At 45.3% G+C, this 23,835-nt stretch overlaps 1 protein-coding gene across 12 annotated transcripts in view; it reads right to left on the bottom strand.

The window, feature by feature from the left end:
- The window catches only part of PLS3 (plastin 3), a 50,237-nt gene extending 30,828 nt beyond the window's left edge, over positions 1-19,409 (bottom strand). Inside the window, exons 1-2 of one of the 12 annotated variants that reach the window (XM_069015209.1) lie at positions 19,165-19,325; positions 12,880-13,028 (exon numbers count right to left, since the gene is read on the bottom strand). The gene's annotated coding sequence lies outside the window, so the exon portion shown is untranslated. The other 11 variants (XM_069015208.1, XM_069015210.1, XM_069015212.1 and 8 more) reach the window with 11 other exon arrangements.
- Between the last annotated feature and the right edge of the window lie 4,426 nt (positions 19,410-23,835).

Raw genomic sequence — 23,835 nt, 5'->3', positions numbered from 1 at the left:
AAGTTTAGGAGCCGCCGCAGCCAGCAGCCTACAGCCATTTCCCAAAAGCACTCTGAGCTCCTCGCACCTTCTGCAAGGCAGAGGTTTAAATATTTAACACTTTAACATGCAAGTTTAAGCAGTTTTGCTTTGTAAAAGCCTGCTGCAGACTGAAATGGAATAAGACTCTGCCCCAGCGTTCTGGGAAGACACACCCTCAGCCCTCGCCTGAAAGATTAAACCGTCGGTGATGCACAGTCGGTGGCAGCCCTCGTTGCCATTGTTTGCACGCTTCAAGTGCACTGATAAATTCCAAACTTAGACACATCAAAACCTGAAATTCGTTCTGCCCTCAGCTGTTTTCGTCTATTTACTACAGCAGTAGCAATCACAAGACATTTTGCAGAGAAAAGCAAAACAAGTCGTTGCAGGACAATCTCTGGAATGTGCCTGCATCCGCACCGCCGGGCAGCACCCACATGCCAGTCCGTCCCGAGACACCCTTCTTCAGCCTTCCTTACCTCTCCTCCTCTCTCCTCCCAGGGAAGGCGAATCGCTCCCTCGCCCGGCCCCAGCGTTGAAGCGTCTCCCACGCCCCGAGCCCTGAGCTGGGCAGCCAGCATTCCTTCCTCCCTCCCCGCCCAGCGATGGGAGGTCGCTTCCCCGAGAGCCGCAGAGGGAATGTGGTCATGTCGCGAAGAGATGCGCTACAGCGGCCAGCGCCCGACGGCCCGAGCATCCCGTGAGCATGGAGCACCCAGAGGGGATTCTCCCCAGCAACCAGCTCTTGTTCTTTTGTTGTCTGGCACTTGGGAACAGGAAGCAGTGAGATACAGAGCTTTTAGGTAAGCAAACTATTTTTTTTCTTAATAAAAAACAAAACACAAACCCAAAACAAAGAAAAAAAAAAACAACAACCCTCTACTGCTCTTTACTCTTTAAAAGGAATGCATTTCTCTTTGCTAGTTCTCAGAGTGTCCAGTCAAACAGCAACGCAGAGCTTGTATTTGGCTTTATGTACTTATTTTATGGATGTCTTTGAAACAACCGGAAGCTCAGAGAACACTAAGGATCCAGACCTATTTGGCCTCAGTCTGCACTGAAGGAGGATACTGCCTATTTCACCTCATAGTTCCTCAAAAATGAAAAAAAAAAAAAAAAGTGGTCTGAATAGATTAAATTAAATACAGAGTTCAGAACTGGCCCATACTGTAATATATTGCATTACCTCAGTAATTAATCCCTGTCTGCTCTAGATGAAACAGGGACAGACATCTGCTGCCAGCCAGGAAGACACAAGCAACAGAAACATCATGTACTGTGTGCTGCTGATGCAATGCACAGGAGCAGAATCAATCACCAGAAAGGTTAAGTGGGCTTTCCAGACTATAATCAGGTATGTCAGAAATTTGTGTTCCTGTTAAGTCCATATGTTTAAGCATTCCCATAGCTAAAAGGAAAAGATGCCATTTACTAATAAACACAGTATTTGAATTAGTGAAAAATTTGACGAACTCATGACTGTTCTAAAAATTATGGTCAATATGGTCACTGGTGGTTTTTTTGTTGTTTCTCTTTAAAAATTACATCAGCCAGGAAAGTGAGTCACTGCCTGGTACCATTTCTTGGGTATCACCTGAAAATTTAGCTTCCAACTGTGAAGTTCCAAACGAGGTATAAAACACACCCCAAAAGACAAAACAAAACAAAAAACCTAACCCCAAACCCATAGCCTGCCAGCTTCCTTAAGATGGTTAACATCACAGAAACCAAAATAGAGGGTTTTATGCCCAGAACTGCAGCTGCAACTTAAAAGGAATGAAGCTGGATTGAAAAAACACTTCTGCAGCCCACAGAGACCAGGCTGAGTGCACATCAGACAGGTTTTACGGAAGAGCGAGATTCTGCTCTTACTTGCACCAGCAACCGGCCTCAGCATCCCATCAGCCTCTGGGTACAGGAAGCCCAACTGGCTGCTCTGACCAAAACCAGGGACTGCATTGAGCCTGTGAAGTCTTGGGGCAAACATGCAACAAAAATGAAGAAACTCATCTCATGAAGTTTAGTGTCTCCACTTGCTGTCCTACATGTGAGTATATTGCACAGCATAAATTTATCATTTAAGGGTTAGTGAGGCTTCGGGGCTTGACAGGTCCTGGGGAGAGCGTGCCAGAGCCCAGCTCCCAAACTAGGTTGTGACTTTTCATCAGTGGCAGAGCCATTGTACAAGCAATGTCTGCTTTTGAGGGGGGAAAAGAAAAGCCTCCTCTCCTTGTCTCTGCCATCTGTGTTGCTGGAACAGCAAAACAGCACCTGCGGTGTGCAGGTGGCAGATTGGCACTGCAGAGGCAGACGCCTAAAAGCCCATGGGTCTTCAGCCCTCTCCTTACTCACTTTCCTTTTTTCAGGTAAGTGTAAAGCATCCTACAGGGCTACCAGGTATAACCATTCCCTCTGACCGACAAGGAAATGACATCCCTACCCCCTGTCACCCGGTAGCACAGGTCCTCAGTGGCTCCACCACAAGGAGTTCAATTCACGCACAGTGCACTTGAAATACCCATCTTCCACATTTGCAAAGGATCAGAGATAGCCAGTTTTTCCAGAGCTTTAAGAGCACTTTGCTCTCTGAATACTCAAAATCCAGTCCTGGCAGTCCAACCTGCAATTACAGTTAAACCTAAAATAGCACCTCGGCAGTACCAGCACTCATCTCCACGTCATGTCCCGAGACTAATCACACCAGGGTGTGGCAACAGCATGCAGCAAACGAGTTCCCTGGGCACTCCCAGCCCACTTCCTCGACACACCTGGTCACACACCACTCCCCACTCTCTTCCAAAATAGGAATTTTTTGGTAGAGCCAGTATACCAGTGTATTTTCCTCTTCTTCCCACTTTAAGAAATCCTTTTAGGGAAGAAGAAGGTGCCTGAGGTGCTCAGGTGACACATCCACTCCCCTGCATGGCACACTGTGATGTAGGTTTATGCACAAGGAGAACTTCCAGCACTGGTGGGATTCCTCTAGCACATCATTGCACAGGGGACACATCTCCTCCAAAGCTCCAGCTGCCAAGTTTCACTGGGAGGCCACTAATGCATATTTGCTCTCCAGAAGGTATTCAGTGATGCCTGTGGGAGCAGCAGCTGCTGCCTTCCAGGTGACAAGGGAGCAGAGAGGGTAAATTCAGGAGTCATCTTTCACTACAAACCCTCAAGAACAGACCCTTTGGCAAAGTTCTGGGGGAGGAATGGAGCTCATCCAATGTGCTGGCCTGGCCTTTGGCTACGGCAGGCTCTGCAGCCCCACTGCTCTCCCCAGTGAGTCCAGAAGAGGACAACCATCTGCTTCTGGACACCAAGTTTTCCTGCCCACTCCAGAAGTAGTATTTTCCTCACTAATGCCAAGAGATACCATGCTAATGTTGGAAGTTGTTTAAAATAACTGATAAAATCCACAGTGATGAACAAGTTCCTGGGCATGCTACAACTGTCCTAGTGATTTTTGGGATGGGTTTTAACTGCGGGCACTTCTAGCTCCTGCCTAAAATATCTGTTTGCTGGGATACAGCCAGGTCTACTGTCAACCAGCCATGGGGGTATATGACATGCTGGTCCACTTCAGCATCCCCATGCTAGAGAAACCTCCATGGCCAGAGGGCTGGACCACAGCAGCCTTGGGAGATCCCAGAGCCAACAGAGCATCAGCAGACCTTGGCAAGCCATCAAGAGTAGCAAAGGTGGCTCAGTCTCCTGCCTCTGCCTGCTCTAGTGCTGCAAATCAAGTGTTTTCAGGAATATCCCCTCTCCTTACCAAAAAAAAAAAAAAAAAAAAAGAAAAAAAAAAAAAGAAAAGAAGAAAAGCGAAAGAGAGAAGAAGGAGAGGTTCAAAAGAATACCTAACTGAAAGAGAAAACCAGGTAACTTAAATAGTCTACTTCACTAGAGAAAGAACACCATGCCACCATGCTCTATAAGCCAGGGCTTTAGAGGGCTAAGCTGAGTGGCCAGCCACCACCCCATTTTGGACTGACATCAGTGACCATTTCCCATGTGCAAGATGTTCCCCTCCTCCAGTTCTGTCCACATTCTCTTTTAAATATAAGGATTTAAATGAAATTATGAACAGATAGAAGGACTCTCACCTGTACTTTTTGATACAAATTTAGGGTTTATGCACTTTTTGCTTTCTCCCTCAGTGTCAACCAATGGCAGTGTACATCCCATCAATGTAAACAGCTATGGAAAGATGTGACAACTAAGGGACAAGCATTTGACCTTAACTCCTCAGTTTATCACAGTCTTTTTAAAGAAAAAATGGGTCCATCTTTGCTAGATTTCCCCCTTAAAAGCTTCCTGAGCTGATCTGTCAGCAAGCCTTTCATCTGGAAGAAAGCAAGACATTAGTTGGGCTCACGCTTATTTAATAAAAACCCTGCATATGCAGGAGGGATTGAAAGTTGGCCTTTATTTTAAAAATGGCTGCAAACTTGAGTATGATTTTGCAGTGCAAAACAGATCTGAGGACTCACCCGATTTACCCTGTTCTTCACCAGTGCTCAGCTTAGCAATTAACCAGCTTAGATCCGGGAGCCATGCAGTCACCAAAGAAGTCCACAAGTATGCCCAGAACACCGCACAAAGGATATTTCATGTCTTGCTATTTCATAAGGAAATCAGGAGGCTTCAACTGATGTCAGCTCCAGGAAATGAGCCAGAGGCAGATGATGCCGGAAGCAGTAGGCTTTATATTTAGTACTGAGTCACCCACTTTATTAAATTCAAAAGACAAAAAAGGTGGGTGTGGAGACGGGATAAGTGGGAAAAAAGTGAACAAGTTATTCTCTTGAGATCACGGGCCATGGGGAGTCTAGGGTTGGATGGGGTGTTTTTGTAAAGGAAGAGCGAAATTAGAGACTACCTGGAAACCCTTTTGCACATCCACTGGAAAAGCAGTTGCCAGATAAGCTGCAGTTGCCAGATGAGCTGCACTTCCCAGGGCAGAAGCCAGCACTGAAAACACTTCAGGGGTCTGCAGTGCCTTTGGGATTTGCTCTAGCCAGTCCTGCAGGCCTGAGCAGGGCACCACCAGTTCTGAGGCATTTTCCCATCCTTTCTGCTACACTTTTGAGTCAAAGGAGAAGCCACTGGAAGGAACTTGGAGTAGAGAATATTTTTAAGCCAGTTTTGCAGCTTCACCTAACCAATCACGAAGTGCACTTTGCAACAATCACACCCCAAAGAAAACACTTTGGGTGATTACGACAGCATCAGATGAAGGCTAATGACTGTTACTGAAACATGGGAAGAAGAACTGACCTGACACAGTAAAACTGCACCCAGGTAGGGCTGATATCCAAAGGCCATCCTGTCCCTTTCCTTCTCCTCAGCATTTCAGTCCCCCCCCATCCTGGCTGGCTGAGAGGTCAAATGGACACCAGCACAAGGAAGATGAAGCAGTGCAGAGTGCCCACTGTTAGCACAGCGCCCCAGTTAGAACCAGCTCAGCCACCCCACAGACCAGGCCACTGGAGAAAGAGTGGCAGGAGGTCTGGTAGGAGGGTCTTGGGAGGCACAAACACACTTTTTCATCTTTCATTTCTACTGCCAGCTCTATTACCCAGGTCTGTCCTTGACATGACTTAGGCAATCCTCTGCTCTTTTGGAGAACATGCTCTAGATGACTATCCACCTTCAGTCACTACTCAAGGCAATAGCATTTTACACTAGAACTGCACTATTGCAGAACGCAAGTGACTGTTCACACAATATTTCTGAACAAGGAAACTGTTCTGATCCATTTTCTGGCAACACTCTGTTAGACACATCTACAATTGAGAAGTATACAGCATTCACGTGGACTGCATCCTCATGGAATGTATTAATATGGAAAAGCTGCCATTTAATAGGAATGTAGTTCTTTGAACTAAGATCTTTTGACATACATGAAAGAAAGTTTTAAGAAGCACCAAAAAAACCCCCAATCTTAATGCAAACAGTTGCACAATGCAAATTACAGGAGTACAGATTTGTTCAGAAGAGGTTCATATATTCATACAAGTCTGTCATAAGCCTTTTAACTTTCTGTCAGTGATAAATACTCAGCAGCCTGAGCAGCAGCAACACCTGTGTAAAGTTTTCAGCTACTTGAGCCAGATTTCTCCCCTGGGAAGATTAACTTTCTAAATACTAAAATATAAATACTGCCACCAAAGCCAAGCACTGCACCTCATTTCGACTTTTTTTTAGTCGACTGAAAACAAGAGCTCTCTAATGCCAAACACCACCAGGGACTTGACTATAGAAGCACCCTACTAGATTACTAATAAAATTGGTGTAATCTTCAAAATAAGATTACAACAGCAAAAAAGATGTGGTTTGAAAAATAGATCTGTGGACTGTAGCAAGACTGGCAATTATGCACCTCTGCAGTCACAGCCTGCTCTGGCCACCAAATGGGCATTTGGCCAACTGTTGACCACTGTGCAGACCAGTTTGCTCCACCCACTCCTGGCCAGGTGGGAGGCTGTGGGAAGATTGCCACTGGGGGGCTCCTCAGTCCCACACAACCCATCTACACCTGCAGGTGAGCTCCCACTATCAGAAAGGTTTCAGGTACTGACCAGCCTGGGCAGCAGCACACACACCCAGCCCAGCCAGCGAGAATCTCCAGGAAGGGGCTGGTATCTCATCTGGACATCCTGCCAGAGGCACGTGGTTCATCATATTGTGCAAGGGGGCCTACAAGTTCATCTGTGTTGAACTAGTCCAAAATCTCATCTCAAGGGACATTGAAGCTTTTTCTGGTATTTAGCTCGTGCAAGGGAAGCTTGTTGGCTTTCCTCCAACTGCTCTTTTTATCTCAGTCCCCAACAGAAAGTCTCCTGTTGGGAGACATGATGGACCTGCTGGACAGGGTAATTCCAGGGACTCCCACAACTACTGCACTCTTTTCAAATATGTAGAAAGGTGGGGTTGAGCTGGATTACCACTCACACATACACTGTAAGTTGTTGCCCATAGCCTTCAGGTCCCTTGAGCACCATCTTCACCACACAGCTCATTACACTGTTAATTAGTAAGTCATCTCACATTTTCCAGACCATAAAAAACAGGTACTAGTAGCAGACTGATCTCTGTGCTGTGAAGCCAGTCTTTGACAGATTTCGTATAGTCTCTAGTCTGTTGTTGCTGTTGAGTTTAATGCTTTATGAATTAGTATTAAAGAAACCCTCATCCTAGAAATTAACAAAACAAAACTAAAAACCAAACATCTACAGATCCTACATAAAGCCAAACAAGGCATGGTATTTGATAGAAGGCATGAAGCAACTTTGGAGCTCAGGCAGAAGAGGTAGATCAATAGCTGGGAGCAAGGACACCACAAGGTTCAACATGGATTACACCAAAGAGGTTCAAATGCTGAACAAGAATATCAGCTATGTGTGTTACACATGAAAGGGCAATGCACTAAAGAAAGTGCAATGCCTTGCTATGTGCCAAGTTGATATCAAACCAATGCACAGAACTTTAATTGCTAAAGTGAATCATTGACTGGTACTGGTTGTAAAGGCTCTTGCATAACAGCAGGTTTCAAGGACTGTACAGGGCAGAATCTCACTCCATTTCATGACTTTCACAACTCTTTTTATACAGATCTTCAGAACACAGGGAGCAACAGGACCAACTAAAACAATCCTATATAACCCAGAAAAAGTGTATATACTACTTAGAGAAGGGGGGGGAAGGGAAGGGAGGAATAAAAGTTGTTGCCATTAGTGAGGGATCTAACTAATGTAGGCTGGGTACTGCCATTAACCATCCATCCAGCACAGCTACAGTAACTTCTGGGAGCTTCTTAGCTGGGCAGAAGCAATGTCAGTTTTTCAAGTTTTCAACAAGAAGTCTGACTATGCTGCCTTTGCTAGAGCATTTGGTTTATATAATACAGTGGCAAGAGCCCAGCTGGAAATTAGATCAAAGAGAACATTACAAAGGGGTGGGCAAAAGAAGGGCAGGACCAGGACTGCACAGGAACCTCCCTTCCATGTCCCCAAAGAAAGCTTAGTCCCAACCTCAGCCAAACAGTGCAGAAAGGAACAGGCTAAAGTTTACGTCAGACATTAAGGCTGCTTATTCAAAATATTTTCAGTTTTCAGAAGGCCCAGTTTCCCCTCTCTCCTTATGGAAAGGTGAATTCTATCTAAGTGAGGATTCAGAAACTTGCTTATTATTACCAGGAGCACTGAGAAACATGAATACTTTTGTAAATGTATTTCCATTTGTTCTCTACTGACCTTTAGAATGTTGCTATCTCAGGAACAGTTCTTAAAAGCCAGGGCCAACTTTCTCCCTGAAAGCCTGCCCAATACCAATCACAACATGGTAACTTTATATACACCCACAACACCCTATGTATTCCCTAAAATAAAGTCCTCACAATCCATTCTTGGAGGCAAAACATTTTGTGCAAAATTCAGGAAGAAACAGCCTAATTGCAATATTGTTTTGGAACTCACTTCCTTTATTTCTGTGACCAGATGGAGACAAGCACCTTGTTCTATGCTGGGTCAAGGAAATGTTTAATTACAGGATTTATAGCAGAATATATATGTGTATATACCACCACAGCACTGCAGTTTCTCAACAGTTATAGCAGAAGGCACACACTGGTTTAGCCCAAGGAAAACAGAGATGGGCTGGAATATCAGCCTGCTCACTAACATCTTGCTGCAGAGGCTCCAAGGCAGGAGAGCATTCAAGCCTGTCCCTGGGACAAGACTCAGCATCCTGGAATCTCAAAACCACAGCCCTGTTCCACACCCAAACAACACTCCACAGACCTTTCCTGGTAGATTAGCAGAAGGGAGCACAACATTGCAATGGCAGCATAAACAAGGACCCAGAATTCATGATCTTTCAGACCCAGCTGAAGGACTGCTTCACAATATATGAGTGCCAATTACAGGGATAGGTAGCTTGAATTCAAGTTTCCACTTGGTTAGCACTGCACCAGACAAACTGAGAACTTAGGTCCTTGCCCAGCAGTTTCATCTGCCGAGAGGGGCTGCACCAAGATCTTCCCCAAAAACAGAGACAGAGACTCTGAAAACCCATGGGACCTCATCCAGTTCCTGACCTTCCCAGCAGAGCAGAGTCAAAGGCAACAAGTTCAGTCCTACTCTTTGTGAAAGTAGAACAAGACACTCTTCTACCTTGTAGTACACGAGAGAGTGGAAGAGGCAGATCAGCAACCCCCCTTCCCTTGTTATTTTGAGCAGAATCCATGGAGCAGAAGTCCTGGTACGTGGGCTCCTGCCTCCAGGGCTGGGACAGTACCACATGCACCAGCAACATCACTGAGGCAAATATCAGTACAAATATTAAAAAAAAACCAAATCTGATCAAAAAAAGCTACTTTGAGGGAATGTGCACACAGGAAAAAAGGACTTCAGCTATAGTTTTCAGATAACACAACAGGCAAAGAAGAACACAGAAATGGCACACAGGTGACTGTGCAAACTTGTTTCAGGAACAACCCACTGCACATCACCTTCCATCTAACAGAAATAGGATACAAGCTTTTGTTATCCAAGGTCTTCAACCTGAATTTCAAACATCTTGCGCGCATTCAGCTCTGAAGAGCCTCTAATTTAATCACTAATATATTGGCCGAAAATAAACCACATAGATATAATGCAGAATCACATGCCTTCCTATTTGCTTTCTAGTATAGAAATACTTTTCATATGTTGACCTTCAGAAAAAAAACCAAGAGAAAACAAAAGGGATTTTTCTAAAGCTTCCTTTCCCACCACCCACCTCAATGAGACAACCACTTCAGTAGCAATCTAAGAGGGTGTCCCCAGAACTCTGCAATCCCCTTGCAAGACAGTCTCCCCATCATTTGGACACAAGGCAGAAGAAGCAGTTCTAGCACACACAACTACAGCAGAAGCTGCACTAACAGGGCATAGGCCAGGGGCAGGATTACCTACAGCGTCTCTCTGAGCCACAGCCCCATTCTGCACCTTGTATGGGAAACACTGACACAAGCCAGCAGCATTTCTGATGTTACTCAGCCTGTCTCATCTACCAGATTATCAGATTTTCTTCTTTATGCTTTTCCCCAAGTTGGTGTTTTGCAGGTTTTTCCTTGTCTTGACCTGACCCTGCAGTGGGCAGCAGCTCACTTTGCTTTGTGTAAGTTCCTGTATTTATACAATTTTTAAAAGCAGCCTGGCTAGCATTTTTTTCAAGAAAAAAAATCAGTTTCCTCTAGCCAAAAAAAAAAAAGTCTGTAGTAAAGACATAACTGTAGGAGTCAGTTTTTCCACTTCAAGAATTTGAGATATGAATAAATAGCTCCTTGACTCTCAAAGTAAAAAACATGCAACTGAGTTAGACAAAGGCTGAAAGCTCATCCCTAGGCTTTGGGGGAAATAAAATCCTTCTAGTGTCCTTCTACAGACAATTTCATGACTGTTTACAAAGGTTTTATGAGACAATATAACATTTTGATGCTTTTTCTATTCTAGAATAGAATAGAATTACCAGAAACAGAACAGGCCAAGGCAGAGTCTACAAAAACTGAAGAGAAGGCAACATTTTCTCCCATTACAGAAAGACCTTTGATCACCAAGGTCACATAAACCAGGCCCACAGAGTATGCTATTCATAAACAGCCATGGAACAGGCACTGGGCAGTCTTCCTGCCCTCCTCCCATCACACTCCCCCGCTCATTTACTCCAACCCCTGCCCTAAACAACCAAAAAGGCTGTGGCTAAGCTGGAGGAATTACCAGGCAGCACCACCTGTTTCCAGATCCTAGGTCAGCCACATCCTGCCTTTCCCCACAGAGTGGGCCGGAGCCTGCCAGCAGCGTTTCCTACCATCCTGTAAAATGACTCGCTGCCCCACCAAGCATGGCCAAGGACAGTGGAAAACAAATGAAACAACAAAAGAAGTCAACACTTGAGGTTCATAAGGCAGAGAACAGATGCCCAGGGGAAGGAGACACTCAGATCTTCCTTCTACTATCCCATGGCCAACCACTCAGACTTGCCTGAGAAGGTTGGGTTTGAGGCTTGGCTTTTCCAATAGGAAGTGGGGGAATGAAATCACCACACCAGATACCAGTCAGCCTCTTGTCTCAATGGTTTTTTTTTTTTATGTTTTATATGAAGAAGGAGGAGTGTGCAGTTCAGTCCTGGACAGACAGGACTGAACTGGAGGCTGTGGGGCAGGAGCAGTCTCCTGGCCACTGTATGTTCCTGCAGCACCTGAGCTTAGACATTCTTACAGTGGCAGCCTAATGCATAGGCTGTGTACTAGAGTTTTCAATTTTTTCAGGTCCTTCAAGAAGCACAGCTAAAACTTTGATCAACATCTATGACAACTACATGGCTGGCAGTCAGACATCTGGGTCTACAGCTTTCCAACAGTGGTCACCTTAACACTTTTGGATTAATTAGCAGCAAACAGATTTTCTGAGGTATTTTATAGCTAAAGGGCTTCCTGTGGCTGCCAGTACCCCAGAAACCAAGACACAGATGTGTTGTGTACAGTTTTCAGCCTGATTAAAAGGAAGACTATTTTTAATCCAAGCCTATGTAGGGTGGGGCTCAGTCTCCAACCAGGCCAAAAAGCCACTATAATCCACAAGACCAATGCCTGGCAATCTTTGCTTGCAGGCTGATGTCTATTCTATTTTGGGGATGGGAGGAATTTAGAATAAAAAAATATATAAATTAAAAACAAAGGAGGCTATGAAAAGTGAATAGAGGGAAGGGCCAGACTTACCATGTGTATTTTGGTCTAAAGAACAGGGATCTAAAAGAACACAAATGAGAATTACTCTATTTTCCATTTCCCACAGAGTTGATAATTTATAACATGGGCTGAGGAGAGTACAGCCCCAGTATATCTTTACAAGAGGAAAAGCCAATCCGTGGGTCCTTGCACAGCAGTGAGACCCTAGGGAGAACGGGGCAGGAAAACAGTCACCAGCCATGGACATACAACCAGGATCCCATACAAGGTTTCCCATCTCAGACACCAGTACAAAATCTGTTGGGACACCTCACTCTTTTGTGCAGTTGGGACTGCAAAAAAAAGGCAAAGCAGAGGACTGGAAAAGAAGGGAAGTTTCGTTTATTTAGGGCTTATGGTCAACAGGCAACCAACCCACTTAAAGCAGAGATTTTTTGTACTGCACCTAAACAAACCCAAGATCCCACAGACCTCAGACATAACATACCACCAGGTTTTATTTGTTACAAACCCTGTCTTAACTTGGCATTCAAGCCAACTCAACACAGCCATTTACTTTCCTACATTAGCCCCATGTTCCTTGCAGTGCACAGGTCATTTGTCTAAAAGCAGGTACAGATAGCTTTTCTCACTGTCTTCAGGTACCCTTTACCACTCATCCATAAACTGTGAAACACTTGCATAGGCATCAGCATCTCTAGAAATCCTTCTTCACCTGGCCAGGGCTGGATCATTAACCCAATTACAGAAGTCTGCAATTACTTCTCTTGGCAGAATGCAGAAAGGGCAGGATGAAGAGATGGTACATTGGGATAAGTGGAGGACCAGCAGTGATGAACCTCAAGCACTGCTATCACTTTGGCCACAGACTTCTTTAGAAAAAAAAGAGCAACACTATGAAATTTAACCCAAACATTATAAGCATAGCAGCAAAACTGGATGCTGAACACCTTAACACATGACTATCGACAACTTCACTTTGTCCTTCTTTGTTCTACACAAGTGACCTCATCAACGACCTGCTCTCTCACTTCTTCCACTAAGGGCAGTATGTGATGAGGAAACTCTGAATGAGACAGTAAAGTCTATAGTCAGCTGTAAACAGAAAAAAAAACAAAAAAGCTTACTTAAAACATCAGTAATTAGGCCTCCTGCAGAGACACTACACTTTATCTTCTCTTGAAGATCACAGTAATAGTCTCTCTTCCCAGCTATTCAGTGGGGACTCCCAGCAGCATCTGTGAGCTGTCACTCTTCTACAGGAACAAAAAACCTACTGAAGAGGCAGGAAAAACAGCTGTAAGCATTTCAGAGAAGGAAATGAGACAAGGAGACTGCTTAGAAGCATATGGCCCATATGGATTGACAGGAGCAATCAGCAGCAGTCCTAACCAGAGCTTCCCATTTCAGACAGTTATCCTGCTCCCCACATCCTCAGATGCATGTCAAATCAATAATTATTTTATTACTTCCATACTAATTCCCAAATGTTAGTAGTGGACAGACCACCGTAGCCCATGGGGACAGCCTGGATGTTGCAGGAGTCGTCAATCTGCCCCCAGGAATGTGCACATTGCCCAGCAGCACAGGGTGTTGGAGAGTGCAGACCAGTCAGCACAGGGGACCTAAAGCAAGCAGCCCACCTGCCAAAGATACTGCATCTCATGGGCAGTGGTCACCCTCATGGCTCAGCTGCTGAAAGGTAGAGATAAACTAACAGGAATCAGCTGGCAAAACAAACAAAAGGCAAAGAATGACTGTGGATAGCTCCATTTCTGCTGATAGAAACTCTCCTGGGGCCACAGAAGCTCCCTTTTCATCATCATGCCACTCACAAACCTACGGCAAAACTAGCTTTTAAGTAGCCCAGGCATGAACCCACAAACCCAGACAGGAACCCTAGCTGTTAAGAGGAGCATATGTGATATAATTCTTCCAAGCAGGCCAGACAAGACTTGCTTATCATTCTTGGTATTTTTAATCTATTACCAAAACAAAGCCAACGTATTATAGATTCCCAGAAGACCCAGATTCCCAGTAACTGAGTGGACTGGCCGGCCACGACAGCTCAGCACCCTGCCCAGGGAGGTCCACACCCCTGATGGGAACAGAACTGCTGGGAGAGGGTAGAAGAGCCAAGCAAACAGTCCTGCTGACAAGGCAGCTGCAGGTCAGCACTGATGTCAGATGTGCCCACCGCTGGGAAGAGCTCTATCACCTCCAATGCCACCACCTCCAGATCAAACACTAGCATTGGTGGCACTAGCAGCGTGCAGATGTGCTTGTCTTCTCCTCCCACCCCACTCTCCAGCCCTATTAGGTGGGGACTTCTGTCTTCAGCTCCATCAATTCACCACATTTGCTTGCTCAGCTGGTACAGGCTGCTCTTTACATGGCTGGCAGATGACCCAGGAACACATCAAATACCTGAAATCTCAAATGCAGTGCCTGCTGCCCACATTGAGCTCTGCAGCCATAAACACACAAGTCCCATCTTTTGGCTGTAATCAAATCATGTCTTCAGTCAACAGTTAAAAGAGTGGGCCTCCATCACCCTCCACAGGCAGCATGTCTCCAGTGTCACAACACACCCACCCCAAGTGTGCCAGTGCCATTTGCCAGTGGAGATGGGGTGGGCTGGGGGTTGCAGCACAATGAGATGAGGAAGGAGGACTTCTGACAGCCAGGATCCCCTGCCCCCATGCTGATGGCACAATGTGACAATGCCACCCAGGTAAAGTAGAGGAAATCTGAGTGAAACCCTTCATTTGGGAAGTATCTGCACAAACCAGAAGACTTTTCACAGACCATTCTGCAGTGCTCCAAGTGAATCTCACAACACATGGAAAGGCATTATTCAAGTCTCCACTTCAGAGAAACTTGACCTAGAAACAGGAAAGACGTCCAGGGCAGGAAACACTAGCAAGGACAGGACAGGCTTGACCCATCACCTACAACTTCAGCATTGAAGAGCACAAAGTGGGCAGCTGCTGAGACTGAAGCTGAACTAATGCTGCAGTGGCTAAACATCACCTGCCTCATACCTACTCCCTGCACAGACCACACTGGAGATATATATTTGTAATTTACTAAATCCAAGAGAGACAGTACACCCATAGGAACACCCAAACACCTGTGTACAGAGTAGGGGACACAACAGCAGTTCATTCATGACCAGCAATCACATGGCTGAAAGGGATTACAGCAACCCAGCCACTGTCAGCTGAGCTGCTGCTGCTCAGAGGACCTCCAGGATGCCCACTGAGCATGATTTCTCCCAGTCACAGCACCCAGGGCCCAGATGTTGGACCATCACCCAACTGCCTTCAGTTTTCATACTTCCCACCTACTTATACACCAGCAGCAAGACAGCAGGTACCTCTTGGCTGAAAAGGGCTTTAATGGTGCAAGCAGGGACAGCTGATTCTGGGTAAGAGCCTGAGCAACTCTCTCAGATGGTCAGAAGACAAATAATCCTTTTTTTAAGTCCTCCCCTACCAGCAGGGCTGCAGGCAGAGCTCTGCCAAGACTTTACCCACCACAAACACAACCACTGCTACTTGTGCAATAATCCAATTCCCAACAGGAATGTATGTGCAAAGATGTCAACAGATGCCTATCAAGGGGCTTCGGGACCAGGAATAGGTGATGTTGTGACATTTGTTACAGTAACCCAACAAATCTGGTTTAATTCAACTTTGCATCACCCTCTTTAAAAGAGTTGGTCTCAGTTTTGCAACATCCTTGAAAAGAAAAGATATTCAGGAATGTTTTGCTTTGCATATGCATTAAGGCTATTTGGTAAACTTTTAAAATTCAGGATCCACCTTTCACACATCTGCTGGCAGGAGTTTCTGGATTTACATTTGGCTTTTTCAATATAATTAGCAACTCTAATAACTTTCATGAGTTCAATGTCCAAAAAGATACACAGATTACTAAATGCACACTAGTACTTACTTCAAAAAATGCTGAGCATGCAAAGGCCAGTAACTGGTTGATAAATATTAACATCTCATGTTGTGGCTATTCCCAATTTGACAAGAAACTTAAAAGAAAGTTAAAAATTAATATCTGTTATTGCACCAGGCAGGTTGATAGCTTGTCAGTCACATGTTTAAACATCTGGCCTGGAGAGATGAGAATCTGCTTTTTTTATGCTGAATTACTGCTCTAATATATGTGGAGGCAGAGTAATATTCAAAGCCTGAACAAAACATCAACTTAAACCATGTTTCTTTTGCTGCTTAGTGCTACTTGGTGGTACACAGATAAAAACCAAGTAGCAGCTGCATCAATTTCACCTGTCCAACCCTCTGCAAACTGCACAGCAACACTGTAGCAGCTGCCATCTCCTTCCTTCCTTCCCCACCTTTGCTTTCCACTCTCTTTGTGATCGGAATCACCACCATATCCCTGCACAGGGTTAAACTGCCTCCGAACGTGGCAGGTCAAGAGCTGCCCTTGTGAACACGATTAGAGAGCCGGGACTGTGCTTTGTAGCACTGATGGATCTGTATAAAATCTGTGCTGGAATAATGCAAGCAGGCTTGATGCTGCTTTTCCATCACCTCCTCTGCCACAGGCAATTCACATGCAAGAAAATCAAGCTAACAGGCCTGTATCTAAAGAGGGACAAATGTCCCCAGAGAATTCCAATCCACATCTGTCAGCATTTTATGAAGCAAAGAGATGCAAAACATTGTAACTTAAAAAACAAATCCCAACCACAAACAAGAAATAGCTCATACTGATATAAAGCAGAACTTACTTGGTCTTTGGCTCTGCTGAAAACACAGCCCCTTTGTGTTTCGCCACCTATTATTTAATGCTGTGTAAAATGGATCACCAAGAACATTATCTGTGTGCTGGGACACATCACCAAATAAATTACCACCTAAAATATCAGCAGCAAGACAATTTCAGGTGTGAAATGAGCCACTGATCACATCATCTACTTAGATAAGGAAGTGCATTACAGTATCTATCAGGGGCACACTCTCCCTAAATTTATTGCCAATCATGTAAAAGAGAAGTATTTATCTTCTCCCATGCACTATGTTGTACACTGTCATAAATGCAACTACTATACTGAAGCTCCAAGTGGAGCACTTGCAGTTTAACTACACAAAAAGTGCAGATAAAGCCGTTCACAAGGCACACAGATCACTTTGATCACCAGCAGCTGCTTAAGCACAACTACTGAATTAACTGTCCCTAACATCCCTTCCAATCAATCACTGAGCAGCAAGCACTCTCTTTTGCTTCCCTCAAGTCAGAACTGCTGTATTTCCGATTCTCTAAAGCCATTCAAGTCACTGCACTAGAAAGCCAAGTTAACACAGGAAAGAGTTACTAGGAGACCCCGCATGAGTGGATTCAGGACAAATTCATTTAACAAGGCTGCAATTCCTTCACTCACCAGCTTCTCACAACACCTGAAACCCGGGGCAGAGAAGTCAGTAAAGGAGCCCCAGGGGAAGGGCTTCCTCTGCATTTATCCAAATATCTAACGAAGTCATCAGTCCCCAGAGCCCTGTCCGCTGTAAAGCTCATCTAGCCAAAAATGGTAAATAGGTTTCTGGAGTTTGGGGCATTCTTAATCTAGGGAGATGTTTGCATATTTTATGGAAGGGGAAACTTCATCAGATTAAAATTCATAAGAGAACAAAGACCCTGATTAAACACAATTCTTTATATCTAGCACTGAATGACTGAGTTTAATAATCACATCTCTTAACTCAGACAAAGAATGAGCAATTCATCTTTCACAAGCAAAAAATTCCTTCAGAGGAGCTTGGTTACAACCAAACAACATCCTCAAATTGTTAAACCATTGTTAAAAATTGATAAACAGGGTGTGAGAACAGCAGTGTTTGGAAAAGGTTTCCCTTAGCAAATTATTTTCTTACTTTTTTTTAAGAGTTATTTAGATGCAAACAAACAGATCTGGAATTTAATGTCTCTGCATGCATACACCCCATATAAGGCCATCAAACACCCCCAGGGCAAAAATCAGCTGCAGAATATTGCACCCAGGGGACTTGCCTCGTGTCCAGTAATCCCCCTGAATCACTGCTCTCCACTTGCAAACCACCAGCAGCTCCCCTTTGCACAGGGCTTCTTTTCAAAACAGCTTGAATTTCTATACATCACTATGCACAGTACTAGCACATACTGATCTCGGTTACTATTCCCTCTTTATATCCAGGTTCCAGCTGTTGTCTTTAAAGTTACTCTGAGCAAGTCTCCCAGCATTAAGGAGTTTTGCTTCTCAGGTTACCAGGCTCACTGGAGAAGTCACAAGTGTTACTGGTTGAACAATGGCTCCAAGTTCTCATGCAAAAGCAATTTACTTGAGATACCTATTATCTTTTATAGTCGCTTCTACAGATTTATCAAAACCAGGAAACCCAGCTCTCACATTCCACTGAAATTGTGTAACAGCAATAACAACCTCAAAGGCTGATTCAATGGCATTTGCTCAGATCTATACCAGCAGCTCTCCTGAAAAGAAATCAGTAAGTCCAAGTGATGCCCTGTTTGAAGGTACAGATGCTCTTACAGAGCAGGCACATGCAGCCTGTCCCAAGAAACCATTAACTGGAGGTCAGTTCCCATCCACATATTTCACCACTATTTCTACTTAGATAAAAACTTACAACTGGAGCAGTCATGCCTGCAGAGTTGTTACCTCTGTAAGCACTGGGACTTGATGTTATCCATTAGAGTACTTCCAGCCAGCATCGGGGTGCCCCAGCAAAGGAAAAGTCTGAAGGTTTAAATCCTGAAAAATTGCCTGCTCTTCTCTTTCCCTTCCCAGGCTCCCAACAAGAAGCCATTGTTAAGGAGAGTAGGGTGACACTTCCTCTCCCGGTCCAAATTAGAGATGTATAAAAATAAACCCACACAGCTGTCACACGACTTCACTTCATTTCACCCCGCTTCAGTTAGATGCGAAGTCGCTCCCATTTCCTCACACTCTCTGCTTTGGGAATACTATCCTGCACAAAAGATAAAAGTGAAATGCAAACCGAACCCCTTTTCAGTGCCGCTCTGCGGGAACCCACAGCGGGAAGCGGCGCTTCCCCGCCCCTCGGCCGGGTTCTGCTTCTACCAACTCGCACAAAGCCCCAAGTCTGCCGCCGCCGGGGCTCCATCCCAGCGCCGAGCCCCGGCGGCGGCCGCGCGCAGCGAATCCCCTGCGCCAGGCCTGCCCCGGCTCAGCCCGGGGGTGAAGTTTTCCAGGGGGATGAATCGGAGAAGTGCCTTTTCATCGCCGCGGGGAGCTAGGAGCGGCGGCAGGAGCGCGCCGGACGGACAAGTTCCCCGCGTCCTGCCGGGCACCCACGCGCGCCGGGCTCTGCGCCCGCCCCGCCGCCCCACTGCCCCAGCATCCCCCGGAGACACGCCTGGTCGGCAGCGGAGCCGGGTGGCAGCGAGGGCCGGGCCGGGCCCCGCGGAGCCGCCGGGGCTGGTCGGCGCCTCCCCCGCTGCCACCGCTGCCGGGATGCTCTGGCGCACGTCCAGCGGCGGGGCGAGTGCCTGCAACTTTCCCCGAGTTGGAGCCGCGAAGGAACCCCGGGAGCACTCACCGTCCGCACCGTTCCGAGCAGTCCCGCCACGCCAGCCCCGCCCGCTGCCCGCGCTCGGCGCGCCCCGGCCCCGCCAGCCCGGCCCCATTGGGTCGCCCGCCCGCACATCACGGTGCTCCGCGCTGCGAATGGGCGGCCGCGGAGTCACTCAGGGCAGGGCAGAGCTGAGGCTCTAGCCAGGGCACGCCCCGTCCTCGTCCCTGCCGCCGTCGGGCTGCCCTGCCGTGCTTTCATTCCCACTGTTCTCTGCCTGCATCCCTCTTGTCTTGCATGTATTCATCCCCATGCCCTGTGTGTATCCCCAGTCCCGCGCATGCCTCACTCCTGCTCGGCAAGCATCCCTCATTCTTCTGTGTGCAACTCTCCTCCAAGCAGGCATCCTTTCTTCTCTACATCCCTTCCTTCTGTGCTCGCGTCCCTCCTTCCGTGCAAGACTGTGTCCTGTCTCCCATGCAGAGGCAGCCCTGGCTGCCTCAGCCCTGCCACGCAGACAGAGGAGCTCTGTGCTTCCCTTGCAAATTCCCCTTGTCTCCCCAGGAATAACACTGCGGAGTGATGCTGAGGATGTCCAGGGAAAGCTGGCGCTGGTGGCCACATTGGTCGAGGAACTCCCCACAGAGTGGAGCCAGGGGCTGGCTCAGGGCCTGGCTCCCACAGGGAGTGAGTGGAGTGCAGGAGCCTATCCCTTGCACCTTGTCATTCTGTTCTGGACAGAGAGCATTGCCATGGCCTTTCCCCACACAGCTTCCAGCTGTCCAATTTGGGATAGGTGATCTCATAACAGTCCTAATTTCTACATTTGCTACACAGATATTCACACCGAAAATTGCTCCAAGGGTTCAGGAAATCAAAGGCCTTAGGGATGCTTTTTGCTTGGTGGAGAGCAGAACTTAATCCAAAATAGGCCTTGAATGGAGAAAGAAAAAGCAAACACCTGCTGTGGGAAGAAGGAGGTGAACAGAGAGAAGGAGATGGGGCCAGAGCTGCACTTCAGACCTTGGCCAGAAAAGGCGGAAGTTGTTTCCCCAAATGGGAAACTTCACACTCTTGGCCAACGCTGGCACGTCCACCAGGACGAGAAAAAAACATGGGTTTGGATAATAATGTCTTCGTCTAGTTTTAGGAGAAAAGCAAATATGCATTCAGACACAAAAAACCCTTTCCAGGCCAGGAAGATGAGACATTCCCATGCCTGGAGATGAGAACAGCACAAAGTAATAAATTCATACAACAACCGGGAGCACTAGTGGAAGGTGCTAACTCTTGTATAATGTAAAAGCACATCTCATTTTTTGCCATTTAACTATTTTCCACCACTGTCAGAAAAATTAAACTTGCCAAAAGGTGACGGTTACTTAACAGACTATTAATAGATAAGACACACACCAACATTAGATCATTCTTTCTCTTCTCTTTCAAACTTAAATAAATGTGGGGCATATTTAACTAGAACTGCCCAGTGAAATCCATTGCAATTAGTACGTAGTTCTCTGTGTTGGCAATGTTAGTGGTGCACATTTCTGCATCTGAATTGCATAGTCCTATGTTATGAATTTTTATATTAATTAGTTACAGAAAGGCTGTCAGTCTGATAATTATAACATAAAATAAAATGCATTTTGTTGTCAAAACTGCCAGGAAAATTCATTTTGCAGTGTATTTCCAAAGCTACCAAATGACACGGTCTCATAAAGTTGTCCCACATGATGGAAGCGACATGGCTCACAGTGGGAGTTTCCTCATCACATTAGGAGCAGTTTCCTGAGAGAATCAGACTCTCTTCCCATCATCCTTTTATTCTTTTTATACAGTTGGATTTCTTGTTGGATATCAGAAGCTCTTACATATTCATCAGTTTGCTAGGCTGGCTCTTGGAGATAGGAGTGGTAATTTTAGACTGATTTTAAAAATTAGTTCAATTTTACACTCTGTGGTGGTAGTCCTGTGTTTAGATTAGACCAATGCTTCACATTGCATTACAAACACAAGAGAGCTGGGAATGTTTCTGATTCTGGATTTTAGCAAAAGAAAAATTATACTTTGGATTACTTCTTGTCCGCTTCTGCTAGCATGCCAGCATAAAAGAACAGGAGACATTAAATCATCTTTATAAATCTTGACTATTCAGAAAATGCAGATTACATGTTTCCATGCCCTGCTTTTGTCCAAACCAGTAGTATGAAACAGGCAACTCTTTGTTCTCCAAATGAGGCAGCAAAGTATTAAACATATTGAGCACTTACCAGTTGCCTCTTTATTAGGATTTCCCCTTGTCTTCTTACACAAAGAAAGTTGAGCTATAGTAGACACATCCATTCATTCAGCTACAACCACTGCTTAATACCCTATGATATAGTCATCAAACTCAGTTTAAGATTTTTATTATGTACTCAATATAATTACCATATTCTGAATAAGATGTCAAAATGTGGAGTTTCACTTACACATAACTAGTGAACATCTTCTTTGCAAAAACACAACTGCATGTTCTTGGTGATTATTTATGGTTAAAAACACTCTAACACAATGTCTTGGGGTGACTTTATGATGTGTATCCCCTATCACCGCTCTATGCCCAGAATTGAATTTTGTGCCTTTCTGTGCCTTTAAACTGAGCCTGAGAGGAGGGAGAGAAAAAAAATGAGCAAACTTTTCAAAGCAGTTGTTCAAGGACACAAATACACACTCCTCTGTGTTCTGCTGCTGTGGTGAGAAGAGCAGAAAAAACACCTTCCGGCTTTCCCCAGCTTTCAGCTCCTTTGCTCCGGAGGGAGATGGAGAGTTGAACTTTGTTTTACTGGGACTTCATCTTTTCCCTTCTTCTCTTCCGGACTGTTTCAAAAACATCAGAACACACTGGGAGAATTTTCCACTGAGGCACCAGAGGTGGGCCCACACGGACCCAGCTCCGAGGAGGAGGAGAGAGACCACACCTACAGAGGGACTTTTAATCGTCCTAGGTTTATCTCCACAACGAGAGGTTTTATTATTTAGCATTATTATTCTTTTCCTGTGTGTTTGTTAAATAAATAGGTTTTTTATCTCTTTCACTTTCCTCCAAGGAAAATTTTTTTTCTGAACTTGGTGGGGGAGGGGTGGTTGTAGCCTGCTTTCTATCAGAGGATATTTTCTTCCAAATTTGTCTCAAACCAGCACACACAGATACTGGTTTCCCTTTCTCAGGGAAGCTCAGCAATTACTGCTTTGTGAAAGAGTGGGCAGACTTTTTTCAAGATCACCTGACAGCAGGCAGTTGGATTCTTATTTCATTGCATCCACAGGTGATGTAACCAGGAAAGGAAAGGTGAAATTTTGGCAAAGGTCACAGGGGAAAGCCAGTCCTCTTATAAAAAGTCCAATGGAGATTATAAACAGAGACCGAAGCACAGAGTAAATCTGGTATATGAGTGTTGGCCAATTCCTGAAATTATATTTGGGACATTTTTAAAGCCCTTTCAGAAAGACTGCTGTTTAGAAAATGACAAACAGTACTGTTTGTACAGAGGGACTTTCCACACAGTGCCATGAGAACAGAGGGCTTAGGACCAGAGAGGGGACAGGTATTTCCAATGTGACTTACAACATGACTGAGGTTATTTTGTATGACTTTTAAATGAAGTTATAGTGAAATATTCTTGTAGAAAATATGCAAACAGAGGATTTTGACTTCACTAACTACTAGCACACTCCTATGTACTTCCTTAAGGAGGAAGGAAATGGGCCATACTTTTTGAAGACTTGTTTAAACAGTACTTCATTAATTCTCTTCCTCAGCAGAGTACAGTGAATTTAACAGGTGTTAGAAAATGCCCTGGTGTCTTGGGGTGACTTTATGATGTTGTATCCCATATCATTGTTCTACGCCCAGAAATTTCTATGCCTTTAAACTGAGCCTGAGAGGTGGGAGAGAAAAGTGTACTTTTTCAAAGCAGTTTTGCAGTTTGTTTTCATGTTTCAAGGACACAGAGATAGAGATGGGTCTCTGCATTCAGCTGTGGCAGGAAAGCGAGAGTGGAGGCAAGCACCCAGCTTGCTTTCTTTCCAGCCAGCTTTCAGCCAGTTTTTCAGCTCCTTCTCCTCCAGAGAGTTGAACTTTGTTTTCCTGGGAATCCGATTTTTCCCTTCTTCTCTGCTGGACAGTTTCAACATCAGAATACATTGGGAGGACTTTTCACCAAGGCCTTGGCCCTGGAGGTGGGCCCACCACCCTGTCCCAGCTCCAAGGAGGGGAAGAAAGATCTGCAGAAGGACTCCAAAATTTTCCCAGGTTTCTCTCAGCAGAGTGAGAGGTTTTATCATTTAGCATTATTATTCTTTTCCTGTGTGTTTGTTAAATAATTAGTTTTTACCTCTTTCACTTTCCTTCAAGGAAAATTCATTTTTTCCTGAACCTGGTGGGGGGAGGGGTGGTTGTAACCTGCCTTCTCTCAGAGGATATATTTCCAAATTTGCCCAAACCAGCAGCACACCTGGCTATAGAGCCACAAT

The sequence above is a fragment of the Aphelocoma coerulescens genome, chromosome 4A (genome assembly GCF_041296385.1).
Source record: "Aphelocoma coerulescens isolate FSJ_1873_10779 chromosome 4A, UR_Acoe_1.0, whole genome shotgun sequence".
In the NCBI taxonomy this organism is placed as follows: Eukaryota; Metazoa; Chordata; class Aves; order Passeriformes; family Corvidae; genus Aphelocoma; species Aphelocoma coerulescens.
This window is presented reverse-complemented; position numbering and strand designations above follow the sequence as displayed.